Source organism: Lampetra planeri, chromosome 17 (genome assembly GCF_965212315.1).
Source record: "Lampetra planeri chromosome 17, kcLamPlan1.2.h2, whole genome shotgun sequence".
Classification (NCBI taxonomy): domain Eukaryota; kingdom Metazoa; phylum Chordata; class Hyperoartia; order Petromyzontiformes; family Petromyzontidae; genus Lampetra; species Lampetra planeri.
The window spans coordinates 11596706-11610851 of NC_136123.1; the positions used below are offsets into that span (position 1 = coordinate 11596706).

At 51.4% G+C, this 14146-nt stretch overlaps 1 pseudogene across 1 annotated transcript in view; it reads left to right on the plus strand.

Moving 5' to 3' along the window:
• The first annotated feature begins 518 nt into the window (after positions 1-518).
• LOC144723373 (zinc finger homeobox protein 3-like) overlaps positions 519-14146 on the plus strand; it is a 196061-nt pseudogene continuing 182433 nt past the window's right edge. Inside the window, exon 1 of the transcript XR_013586152.1 lies at positions 519-2362. The product of XR_013586152.1 is annotated as a zinc finger homeobox protein 3-like (transcript). The remainder of the gene's footprint in view (positions 2363-14146) is intronic.

Genomic DNA, 14146 nt, shown 5'->3' on the forward strand with positions numbered 1-14146 from the left:
CACCCACAAACAAACCCGCCGCGCCTTCGATTTCCTCGCCCTAATCCTTCGATTTCACTTAACGATTTACGCTTTGCGCGTCTCCTCCGATTGAGATAGCGGCTCTCCCCGTGTTATTTACTGCTCCGCAGTCTTTAACGCGTTTAGCCATGGATTTTTTCCCCTTTTTAACGCCGCAACATCCACACCCTCCCCTTAATCGCCACCCCCCACACCACCACCAGCACCCCTTTACCTCACCCACCGTCGAGATGGTGTTCACGTTTTAAAAGGGAGGCCCAGGAACCCCCCGCTGGGCTGTAGAATAAAAGTACACGATATATTTTATATTGGGGGGGGGGGGGGGACCTGAGATCGCGAGAGGCCGCGATGCTGTCCGGACGCGGGGAGGTATGGCCCGGGATACATTCACAGGGGCAGCAGCAGCTGCGCGCAGACGCACGGAGGTCATCCGTGCCCCCCCTTCCCTCCACTAGTATGTCCCAATGCACTTGATTGAAAATTGAGAAATGTTTTTTTTAGTTATTGCGAAACCAGCCGTGACCATCATGTCAGCCTTACGACGTGTACAAGTCTCGGTCGTTACCACCGTGGCGTCAAGCCATGAATATGCACAGCCCCGTGTTCAACTGCGTCGTTTGATATGAATGGGGACGCACGGTGGTTGGTGGTGGTGATGGTTGTTGTCCATCGTAAGGGGGATGCTTAAGTGATGAAGCCGGTGGTCGTGAACACGCTGGGCTGGGCTGTGCTGGGCTGGGCGGGTGTGGGGAGCTACTTCGGATCGTCGTGGCTACCGCTGCGGGCCCCGCGAGTAAACACCGCGCACGGGAACCAAGTCGATGCAGCACGACCGATCACAGGCGGCCGACTGTGAGCAGGACGCAGATACCCAGCAACGCAATTGCCCTTTCATGAACACACAAAAAACCCTTTACCTTCTCGTGCGCTGAGCCTATCAGTATACTCCCCCCGACTACACAACGCGGGAAAGCTCCGCTGTTGTTACAGTCTTTGTTGTTGCTGCTGCTGCTGCTCGTGGCTGCGTTGATCATTACGGGCGGCCTCGAACCGCGTTTAAAGCGGCGCCGAGCTTTGCTCGCTGCTAAATGCGCAGCGGCAGCGGCGGCGTTGTTGTTGTTGTTGTTTAGCAACAGCAGCAGCAGCGGCAGCAGCGGCAGCAGAGCAGCGGAGGTGTTCGCTGTTCTCAAATGGCACAACAACAACAATAAACGTGGGTTACCCTTAAAGGTGTCGGAGGTGTTTCTGTGTCTCGGGGCGTCTTAAGGAGCCCGCCTCTCGCCGCGTTGCGGGCGGAGCGATCCTCCTTAACGAGTCGCGTTCGGCGCGCTCGGCGCGAGCTGATGAATATTGATCTCTCGCTAATTACACCTTCCCGGCGTGCCTCGGTAATGAGGGCATGCGCACTGAACTCAATCAGCCATTTTTTTACACGCCGAGCAAGAAGAGAGGGGACAGGCGGCACACAAAAAAGAATAAAATAATTAGCGCGGCTAAACGCTGCCCCATCGACTTTTTTTTGCTCTCTCGCTCGCGAGCGCGGCTCGACTCGGCACGCAGCAGCAGCAGCCTCCTCCTCACCGCCACCGCCACCATCCCCAGCACAGCGAGTAGAGCCGAGTAGAGAGCGAGCAGAGAGCGACTCCCCCCCCCCACCCAGCGCCTCTCGCTGCCTCCCCGCGCCGGGCTCCGCGCGCCGCGAGAGCCGCCCCCGTGCGCGGCCGGGCAGAGGGAGCCTCGTTCACGGAGCCCGGCAGCGAGCGGGCGAGGGAAGGAGGGGAGAGGAGGAGGAGGAGGCGGCGGCGATAGCAGAAGCCGGAAAGGGAACGGCGCGGCCGAGTCGAGGCGCCGGCAGCGAAGCTACCTACCAGTCTCTCTCTCTCTGCCTGCCCGGGGCTCGAGCGAGCGCGGCGAGAGAGAGAGGGAGCAGCGGCAGGAAGGAGGAGGGGACGCCGAGGGGGTGAGTTGTTGTGGGAGCCAGGGGTGGTGGTGGTGGGGGGGGAGAGAGGGAGGGCGAGCGACTGAGGCGACCGCACGCACGGCCGGAGAGGGACCGGGCGCGGGACGGGGGACGCAGCGGCCGTGAGCGCAGCGCGAAGAGGAAGAAGACGAAGACGACGAAGAGAGCCTCCTCCCTCGTTCCGTCGAGCCGAGCCGCGGGGCCGCCGCCGCGGGGGCGACTCGGCTTGCATGGGACCGTGCTGGCCGGGCGCCTTGGGGAGACCGACAGAGGGGGGGCGAGGACGGCATCGGGGGGTCGACGCGGGACGGCGCGGGGCGCCGGCTCCGAGCGCAGCGCCGGGGCGGATCGGCCCCCTCGTCGTCACCGGCGCGGGACGAGGTGAGTGGTGGGTGGCCCTGGGAGTGAGAGCCCGCAGAGCGGCGCCTGCCCCGTCCGTCCGGCTCTTTCGCGGCCCATTCACTTTACTTTGGCGGGGAGCTTGGGTTGGGGAGTGTGGGTGGGTGGGGGGTGGAGGAGGATGGCCGAGAGGGGTCGGCTGTGTGATGGTGCCGCGCTGTTCTCCCGAGTGGGAGAGACGCGGAGGGCTTCCCCTCAAAGTCAAACTCGGCGCCTTGGCTTGGCGATGGAGGGGACGGCTCGCTTACCCCGCGCTGCTGCGGGACACTGGCCACGTTTGACCCGTTGCCCCCCGGCGCTCCGGGGGACGAGAGAGAGAGAGAGACCGTCAGTAGAGGGACGCTAACGCAGCCAAAGCCGCTGGGGACCGGGCCACGCTGGACTCGAACGCGAGGCAACTTCCCGTGGTGGAACCGCTTCTCTCGCCGTTGCCATTCAGCCGGGCCCAGTGTGCTCCCCTTTCGCCCATCGCTGCCTCGTTCACTCGAGGTCTAAATGGGCGTTTTTATTATGCGCAGCCTTCAGTGGTTTCTGAGGATCTCCAACTTCACATGCTCGCGTCGCCGCTGTTGTCATGGTTGTACCGTGATGGCCGTTCAATGATGACACGTGAATGGGGTACAGCACCCTGTGGGTACTCCATTCATCGTGCCGCGTAACACGTGGAATCGTCTCCGTTCAAACCACCATCGTCATCGTGCGCCTTGGAAAACCCACGACAAATGTTCAGGCGAATTCCCTTAAAGTTCGTGTCACCGCAGAATGGTTCTTCACACGCGTGTGTCCAAGCAAATGCCATATTTACACGGGTGATTCAGAAATGGGTACAAATGATTTATGACAACTTAGGCTAATTATACTTACTTGCGAAAACGATGGCCGGGCGTTTGCATGCCGTGATATACACACATGCGCCATCTATTATGATGGCATTTGTGTTATTGCTCGGTGACATTCAATGGAAATGCCAGTGATGGCCATTAAAAGGACACACACCACAGGGTTAGACGGTGCGCTACTACATCCGACATTGTTGCATCTTTCTATTATAATTCTTTGTCACGCATTTCGTGGTCTCGTTCTCCGCCCGTCTTTCACGTCGATGTATTCCTAATATGGACTTATTTCAGTATACGCGGACAATTAGAAGAGAATTAAAATAATAACAATATAATAAACACGATTACAGTCGGTGTGACGTGGATTGCGTTCGGCTCGCATTTTAATAATTGCAATTTGAATTACATTTGAATAAAAATCCATCAGTGCTGTAGATAGATGTGGCCGTTCAAATTCCGTAACAACACCTCAAAGTTTCCTAACTTTTAGTTGCCTTTGAATTAAATTAAATGTGATTTTTTTTTGGGGCGGGGGCGGGGGGAGGGGGGGGAGGTCGGCTCAAGGACCGGTGATGGACTTCGCCATTTGAATAGCGCCAACAGTATCGGCGTGAGCACAATTGCGCTAAATGGGCTGCGTATTGACCCAACACACGCGTTACAAGTCCGCGTTAATAGCGTGACGTGGTTTGGGAGCAGCAGCAGCAGCAAGCCATCCAGCACAGCGCAGAGCTGTGCTTTTCACAGCGCGGGCTGCCCGAGTCTGCTTCGGAATCCCAAAATCAATCTATCGATTCCTGCTGTTTAACACGGCCAAAGTAAGTTTTCACAGCCTAATGTGCGCGCCGCGTGTAACTCGAATGCCGGAGCCAAACGCGGTCGCCGAAAGCCGCCCGCCTCTGATCTCGGTGAGTGTCGGGGATGCTCGATTTTCTCTTCTCGCTGTGTCGCCTCTTCAGGTGTACCATGGTCACCGTCATAATTCATCACCGCCATCGTCGTTGTCATCGTGAATGTGCATGGGTTTTTTTTATGTATACAGAGGGCGGTAGATAACATTATAGGCCTCGTTCGAAGTGAGTGATATCCCCGTACGGGGAACACCCCCGTGCGAGTTGGGTATTCACGAATTTAATTTTTAGCGATGCTCGGAAAGATGACAATTATTATTTGTGTTGTTGCACCATGCGTCATATTTATATTACTTTAATACATTGCCATTTAAAATGGCACACAATCACATCACTTATTATTAATATACGAATTTGTGCACGCGGATTTAAAGATTGTTCATATTTACGCAACGCACATATATTTTAAATGATAGGTGATGATAGTAGGGCTATTGTATTAATTCGGGCGGTCATTGGCGGACGTGAGTGACAGTGATGGTTGTGAGAGATATCGACAACACGTGGACTCGCGTTGCCCTTGCCGCGTGTGCCGTGTGTCTGTCCCTAGTTTCGTGCACATCCCTCATTAACTCATCTTCCCGTCGAATCTTATTCGGCTCCGCACCCCCGGCGTGAGCAGCAAACGGCGATAGCTTTTATGTCGTGTCGAGACGAAACGTTGCGGAGGAGACATCTCAGTACGGTGTCTGGTTGGTTGCTCTTCTTGAGTGTTAAGAACAATAATAATGAGGATTGGGCCCAGACTGCGCGGCGAGAGAGGCAGCATCGTCATCATCATCACGACCATTATCATCGCCTCGGTGTCGGGCAAGGAGAATTGGGCGGAAATGTGCGTTATACAAACAAGATGGGCATGGAATGCGAGCGCACTTAAATATTCCAGACGTGGCTGCTACGGGGCATGTCGCTCCTCTACACCACGGGGCTCATTGCCGCCGTTGTTGTTGTTGACTTCCAGTAGTGGCCCCAAACCCTTTGTGTTGTCTGGGCGGCTGTACGTCTGCTGTCTGCCTGGGCCGTGTAGCAGCAGCAGCAAGCAGCGTTAGAGACGTGTGTCAGTGAGTGGGGTTGTGGTTGTGGGGGTTCGCGGTTGTTGCTTTGGACGGGAGGTGAGATGATGTTGAAGTGGCTGGCGGGCGGGGTGTTGTAGGGGAGGAGGACTGAGAGGGGAGGAGGAAGCGGGGGGGGGGTGGCGATTAGGTAATGGGGGCGAGGCGGAGAGGCCGGGAAAGGCCAGCAGCGGTCATTATGCCCGCGCCGCGCACACCACCACGCCAGACCGGTTCGCCCACCGGCGCCGTGTGCCGGAACGGAATGCGCGCGGCGTGTACCCAGATCGTGTACCCAGCTCGTGTCCCCAGCACGGGGCCGTCATCCTCCTGTCTTCCCTCGGACTCGCGCGTCCACGGACACACATCCCGCGTGTGTGTGCGCGCGGGGAGCGGTGGTGCAGCGGTTAGCGCTGTGCTACGAAAACCCGGCGACCCGGGTTCGATTCCTCGCTCACGGCCAACACCGGTGACGATCATCTGAACCGGTCCAGGGGCCTCCCCCTAGGTCGACTCAGCCTCAAATGAGTACCTGGTGCGGTGTGTAAATATCGCCACTGGGGAGACAAAGGCGGCCGCGCGTGGTGTTGGCCACCCATCCCCTCGTGTGCCACAGTGCCGGCCTTCACAGGTGCTACTCACCAACTGCACTGAATAGTCTGTTGATCCAATATGGGATGGGATGGGGGGGTATTTGTCTTGATGCATGCGGGACAAGAGAAAGCCCGTGCTGTTGGTGATTAGCCACCACGTAGACAACGTGTAGTACCAATGCGAAGCGTGCAGAGGCAAATCTTTAGCACAGACACTGCTCTGTCGTGTGCATGAAAGTCATGCGCACAGACGCTATCCGACACACACAACCTGGCACACACACACACAACCTCGTACACACACACAACCTGCTACACACACACACAACCTGGTACACACACACACAACCTGGCACACACACACACACAACCTCGTACACACACACACAACTTGCTACACACACAATCTCGTACACACACACACAACCCGGCACACACACACAACCTGGTACACACACACACACAATCTGGCACACACACACACAACCTCGTAGACACACACACAACCTGGTACACACACAACCCGGCACACACACACACAAACCCGGCACACACACAACCTGGTACACACACACAACCTGGTACACACACACACACAACCTGGAACACACACACACACACAACCCGGTACACACACACAACCCGGCACACACACACACAACCCGGCACACACACACAACCCGGCACACACTACGTGATACACACACAACCCGATACACAAACTGGCAAACATACAACCCGGCACACACAACCTGGTACACACAACCCGATACACACACACAACGTGATACACAAGCTCGTACACACACTACGTGATACACACACAACCCGACACAAACTGGCAAACACACACAACCTGGTACACACACACACAACCCGGTAAACACAACCTGGTACACACACAACGTTGTACACTTACACACGCAACCCGATACACACAACCCGATAAACACAACCTGATACACACACACACACAACACCTGGTATGCATACAACCCAGCATATATATACACAAACAACCCTGGACACACACACAACCCTATATAGACACACACAACCCTGGACACACACACACAACCCTGTACATACACAACCGTGTACAGACACACACAACCCTGTACACACACACACATCAATGTACACACACAACCCTATATAGACACACACAACCCTGGACGTACACACAACCCTGTACAGACACACACACAACCCTGTATATACACACACACACAACCCTGTACACACACACATACATGTACACACATAACCCTGTACACACACACAACAGGTACACGAAGCGCTCTGAACGCACGCTCCTTGCGCGTGCGTACGAGGAGGATGATGATGAGGACACACATCGGTGCACGCGAGAGAGTGGACTCACGGTGGGGGGGGGGGCAAGGGAGGGCCGGGCTGGTCAAGCAAAAGGGACCCACAGGGGCTCCGTGTCCCCCTTCATCCCTCGTGTGTGGGACAAGGGAGGGAGGGCAGCATCGCTCTGCTGCTGCTGCGACCGCCGAGTGCTGCTGGGAGCCTTCTTCTCTGGGAGATGGAACACCACGTTACCCGACACTCTTAAATCAGCCGGCGTTGTGGCAGAATAGCAGCGGCTCAAGAGCAACCACGGCAATGTTCACGCTTTGATTTGCGTGCATAAGAAACAAAACGCGGCCGTCATTTCAGGTCTAACGTTTACACTTTGGCCGTGTGTTTCTTGTAATGCAAGGAATATTTTACTTTGATGCCTTATTTATGTCAGCAGGCATCTGTGTGTGTATGTATATACATAGGTGCGTACGTGCGTGTTGTCATGTGCTGTATATTCTCGCTAACAGCACTTGCTCCGAAAGTCTGTAAAGGCTATGCGGGGGATCTTTATCTTCGTGTGTTATTTATGTGTATGTGCAGTGTTTAAAACAAAGTAACACGATATTTGTATATTCCAAAATACAAATTTACCACTGTGCAGCGTATTATAAAACACCGTCGCCTTATTCATGTTTTGAATTTTATTCCACTATTTTTCCAGGGTTCCTGCTTGGGAAATAGGACTACATGTATATTTGTTCTTCCCATAGGGCGAAAATACTTTATCCAATAATAACCGGACACTTCCCTGACATACATATGATCGATGTAGGCACAGAAATGATGGAATAAAAAAAAATATTTGACACCAGAGCCATTCCAATTAAATAGCCAAACATATAATTTTTTTCGCGTTGGGAGAGAGCGAAGTAAACATACGCGGTTTAAATTTGAATTTGAATACATATTTTGCTCAGAATGGGAGAGTGGAGGGGCCGTCAATGCGTTCCACAAAGTGTGACAAACGGCGCGAGGAACACGTCCCGCCGTTCTTGCGCTTCAAACACCCTTTCGGCCACGTTGCAATAACAGCTTCAACGGGGACACTGACCGCCCTTCGGCCTGTGCGAGGAATTTCCTTCGCGAATAATAATAAATACGTGGGATATTCAGAGGAAATAGGCCCCGGATGAAATCGGGCAATAGATAGTGGTCCCGATGCCGCGAATGGCCAATTGCGGGAAGTCAATGCATCATCGCGAGAGCGGCTTTTAAAGTTAGCCAATGGCATACATGGAGATTTTCCCACTGCAGTGGCGTTGTGACCACGCAGCAGCAAACATGGCAGATGCGACTGTGAGACCCTGTGTGGTGGTCGTGGTGGGGAGGTTTCGAGCGTAGCCTTTGGCTTGCTGCACCATCAACCTGGTGACCAGAGTTCGATTCCAACTCAACAGTTCAGTTCAACAGCCGACACCAGTGACGATTAGCTGAACCAGTCCGTCCTGGATTTCCCAAAGGCTGACTCAGCCTAAGACGAGTGCCTGGTACAATGTGTTGACATCGTCACGAGGGAGACAAAGGCGGCCGCGTCTGGTGCTGGCCACCCACCCCCTCGTCTGCCGTGCCGGCTTTCATCGGTGCTCGCTAACAGCACTTGCCCAATTCTCTGTCCAGCCTATACGGGGGATCTTTGTCTTGTTTTTTTTTTTACAATTGCATAATTGTGCATTTGTGTAGCTCTTGTTTATTTTCTTGTTTGGCAGTAAATCATATTTTCATGCGCTGGCATCATCCGAGACCCTCATGGGAAGTGTGATCCTCAGCGATCGGCATGTAGGAACACACAAGCCGCTCATTGTCCGCGGTGTGTGATTGTGTGCGTAAACTATATGGGGGTTTGTGGTTATCGTGAGGCAGTGGCGGTGGGGGGGTTGCTGAGATGAAGGCAAAGAGTCAGAGAGCCATCGTCTGACAGCCTTCCCTGCTGGGCTACACTATTTAGCGGCAGTCTGCTGAAGAGGGCTACATATAATGAAGACTATTGACCCCGTGATTGGAAAATCCATATATCAGTGACTTGACTGGGGATGTCTCTATTTGTGCCATACAAACAGCAAACCCACCATCACATGAAACCACCAAATATCTAATTTCACACAATTTTTTCTTTGCAAACAATACAAAGGACGGGCGCTTCTAACTTAAACCATATGGCACCAAAAGCTATCCCATCTGTGAGTTCCGCCAAATAAGATTGGGGGGAGCCGGTCGTCATCTTCCCGTGGAAGGGACCGTCATGTTTATGTTCCCACGTCCGTGAGTGTGCACGTATGTGTGTACGCCGTTTCGTGTAATCGTGTGCATATGGGCACCTTGTATTTGTAATAATACTTTCATTTTATATCGCGTCGTTGTGTGTACGTGCGTTGAACTCTTTTTGCGCCGTGCGTAGCCAACCGTGCTAATCGGAGGTGCTCTGCACATTCATCATATTCTATAAGGACCAAATCCCATATACAGACGCTATCAGGCAAATGAAAACCCTACAATTTCATTTCTGTGCGCATATTCTTGCAAACACGTGACCACTGTCAGGTCGCATCGCAAACACCGTTCCGCCTCCTCCCGCCGGGGCAGCGGCACGAGATGAGTTGTCGTGAACGATGAAGGTCCGTCGGTTGCGGTGACGCCGGCGGTGTTGCAGGAGCCTCGAGCACGGAGTGGGGAGATTTTGAGTCGGAGATTTAAGGGGGAGACTTTTGGTTTAGAGAAGATAGCCGCGATCGAGTCCGCTTTGCCTAACATTACACGCTTAGAACATCAACAGAGAATTGCAATATCTTTAAAGGGGGTTCCGCTCTGCATTTACATGCCTTATAATACCGTTAATTCCCTCTAATTTGGTCACCACTAATGTAGAGTTTGGCAAACGTATAATAATATAAACTTACAACTAAATTGCTGCTCTGACACAGATGTGTTTTAACTCGAGAGTGAATATTCAGAGCAGATTTAATCACGATCGCTGTTAGGGTTTAGCAGTATTTCATTTAATGCTTATTACCGTCTCAGCGTCAAATATGAGTATTTATACCGTTGACGCGAAATATGAATTGTTAAAAACACATTACGTTCTAAATAATGCCACAGTTATAATCTATCAATAATATTAACAGGTAATTTAATATTTAGTGATTTGACATAATATCATCTGGTCTAATCTATTTATAATCTGTGATATGTATTTGTGTAACATGTAATTTATAATCTGTGTACGGTGGTCGTTATACAAACATAACGACCACCTTACAATGTGAAGACCAAGTTTCAGTCCACGTATATCATTGTTCGTGAATGTTGCTACGAAGCAGCAAACTGGAGACACGGTGTTAACACACCGCACAATAATACCGACTGCAAGTACCCACGCCTGTGTCCGTGACCATTCCCACTGATGGAAAAACGCTTAACCTGGATTGGGCTTTACCGAGGTTGACAGCCTAAAATAAGTAGCCACGATGTGATTTTTTTCGACACGACTAACTTTGGCTGGGATGAAGAAGGAGTGGCGCTTATTCACTGCCGGCTGCCTCGCGTCTGTGTGGGGGCCCATCGTTAGACGTTGCTAAAAGCGCAGTCCCAACAATCTAATTAGACAAACAAGAATTGTGTCTCCGCATATAAGATTTACATTAAAACATGTATTGTCGCCCATCCCGGCGTAGCCGATGCAGGCTTTTGGGGCTGTGGCTGCACGTGATCACATGTCAAGGCTCACGTGGCACGCATGGGGCCAGATGGGTTAGTGGGTGGTGTGGCCGGAACCATCCCGCGCAGCCTTGGTTGCCGCCCCCCCCTATGGTTTGACCTCATAGAGACCCAGGCTGGTTCACTTATCGACTGCCCGGAGTTGAGCATGGCTTGGAATCAAATCGGGGCTGTTGGGCTTCTATCAGAGTACAATAACTACCGCTCACCATGCTGTGTGCTATAAAGACAAAGATCCCCTGCATAGCCTGCACATGTTGGTGGGGCAAGTGCTGTTAGCAAGCACTTGTGAAGGCCGGCATGACACACAAGGGTATCCAGCACCATGCCCGGTCGGCCGCCTTTGTCTCCCCAGTCATAATGTTTACTCACGTACTTATTTTACGGCTGAGTCGACCCTAGGGAAGGCCCAGGACCGGATCAAATATTCGCTGCTAATGTTCATAGCACAGTGCGCTAACCACTACGCCACGACTCCAAACTCTGCACTGTAAACACATTTACAAGCAGAAGCTGCGTCTGTTGTGAAGTCGCTGTTTTGAATGTATGAGCATTTACATTAAGTTGTGTCCATTTCTGTGCGCATAAGAAAAATACAAAATGCCCTCTACTAAAATATGTTATTTTCTACCTATCATTTATACCAGCATCATTATTATTATCTACTTATTTTAATCTGATGACATGTTCGTGTCTCTATAAGTTACCTATTCGCATACAATCACTTAATATCTCTAAATTGAGGGACAGGATACTGCTGTGGGAAAACTCATGGAACTCGCTGAGTGTAAGTGCGCGTTCATTCATTGTAAGAAGCACATGAATACTATATTAACACTAATCTGAGCGTAGAGCCCCAAATAACAACTAATTCTGTAATCGACCAAGGTCCTGGTTCTGGTTGAAAGCAAACTGATTAGTTTCTAATGAAGCAGTCTTTTTTAACGTTTGTATAACTTTTTATGCATTTTTGCGAAATTTGTCGGATTATTTTGACTTGGCAGAATGGACCCGACATTCCATCGTGAACCAAAAGACATGGCACCAAAAATGAGACAACTGTGAAATGGCGATTTGGCGAAGCGACGGCGCCCTTAATGAGACAACTGTGACGCAGTGATGCCTCTCAAGCCGCCCACAGGCTCCACAGTTGCGCTCCATAGTTTTGGGCGCCATTTTGACCCTCAAATTTACTCTTTGGGTTGCCAGTATCACAGTGGGCTCGCATTCTGGTCACCTTCGGGAATAAATTGACCCGTTTAACTCCTGCTTTCGTACAGGCGAACGCGTGATGATGTTGACATTTAGCTATTATTTGCTCGAATGTGATGCTGTCCTATGAATGTTATGATTCGTGTATATTCCGTGCGTATCTATCTGAGAATTAGACGCATTTGGCGGATGCTTTATGGGTTTTCTTCAACTAAACTCAGTTTATATTAAAATGTTTGATACAAAATAATGCAAAACTTAACACATTCATCAAATAACACTGCCCTTTAAAAAACTATATGATAGGTGACATTTCAGGTAAAAAATGTATCTACTTTGAACTTCATTTGCACCGGGGGTGCAAAATTAAAGCATTGTTTTGTGTGTGTGCAGTAAATACAATTTTAAGAAGGATTTCCAATTTTTTTCATAAATTACTTTTCATTCAAATAAATTATGATTTTGCAGCCCTATGTCGATCCACTGAAGACAAAGACATGTTGGCAATGGCGGTTGTTGTTTGACCGTGCCTCGCTACATTAGTGTGGGTTTGACGAAAGGTTGAATTCGAAAATTACCAGCTTTGCGCTGTATAGTAACCCATGTCAGCCCCCCGGTACATAACCGGCCTATACGAGCACAAAGGTAATGAATAGTCGTAGATAATCTGGACTTGAATGGCACTATCAGATGTGGAAGACCCGTATACATTTTTTCAGTCAGTGCCGGAAAAGTCCAAATCAGACTTCAACCCTCTGCTCCAAGTGATGCTGCAAAATCTAAATCCCCATGTAGTATTTTCATCTCCATGCTTGCCTCCTCCACTGCTCCGACGGTTGCCAAGTGTGACCATCTCGTCTCCTGTTTCCCTGCAATGGTCGAGAAAATTAGCTAAAGGCATTCCGGTGTCTGTCTCCACTTCTTCTGTTCCTTGCCCTTTCGCCTGCCGAACTACCTACCCTCGACATCCCTCAGCCTGTCGCCGTAAACAACATCGCCAGAATCATCTCCAAATTAAACACATCTGATTCAATCCTCAATCCTCTGCCCCCCAGACTCATCCCTCACTGTCACTGTCCTTTAGCTTTGAATGCTGCCGCTGCCACTCCCATCATGAGAGAAATCTCCACTGGAGCCCAGCATCCCTGAAAATTTCCATCTTTATTTGGAGAATTCCTAGAAAGGGTTATCTTCTCCAAATCTATCCAAACGTCTTCCCATGACCCAGTACAACTCGCTTTCCAGCAAGGCTAATCTTCTGACACTACTCTCCAATGTGTGGGACACCACCTCCTTCTATCCTCCGGCCCTGGATCACTCTCACTCTTCATTCCCCGAGGCCAGGGGTCGGCAACCTGCGGCTCCACAGCTCCATGCGGCTCTTTAAGGACCGCTGCTTCGTGACTTTTTGTTGTTGTTTTATTAAGGCCCACCGTCTCGTATTCACATGCATTGCGGATCTTGAATTTTTTTACCGAACAAAAATGTCTCTTCCAGTTATTTTGGTTGCCGATCCCTGCCCTAGCCCGTTCTGCTGCTTCTGATACCACACACCACTCCATAGCTCTGCAGGCGTCTTTGGCACACTTCTCTCCTGGATCCGGTCTCACCTCCCAGTGACCCTTCTTCTCGGTTTCCATGCAAGGGCTGTCTCTGTCTTTCTCTAGGAAACCCCTGCGCTACGGTGTCCCACAAGACTCCACCTCTCAACCCCTAGCAATGCTCAATATATCTCCTCCCTGTTGGCAACATCATCTCCAGTTTCAATGTTGACCTTCACCTCTGTGTCAATGACACCGAGAGCCCTGCGTCGCCACTGATGCCGCGAACCCAAACACTCGCCGTCCGCTCTCATGTCCTGCCCTTGACACGGCTCTCAACTCCGGTCGCTTTCTACTTCCTCCACCTTTTAATGTTTCCAATGCAGAAGCACGCATCGCCAGCTAAGGTCCACCCTCGGTAGAGAGGTGCACTTCCTTAAACCCTGACGTGGCGCTGGCGACGAATGTGCAACGTCTCAGGTGCCGTCGCTGATCCCGAGCTCTCGTTTCCTGCCCACGTCTCTCAACTCCGTGGGACC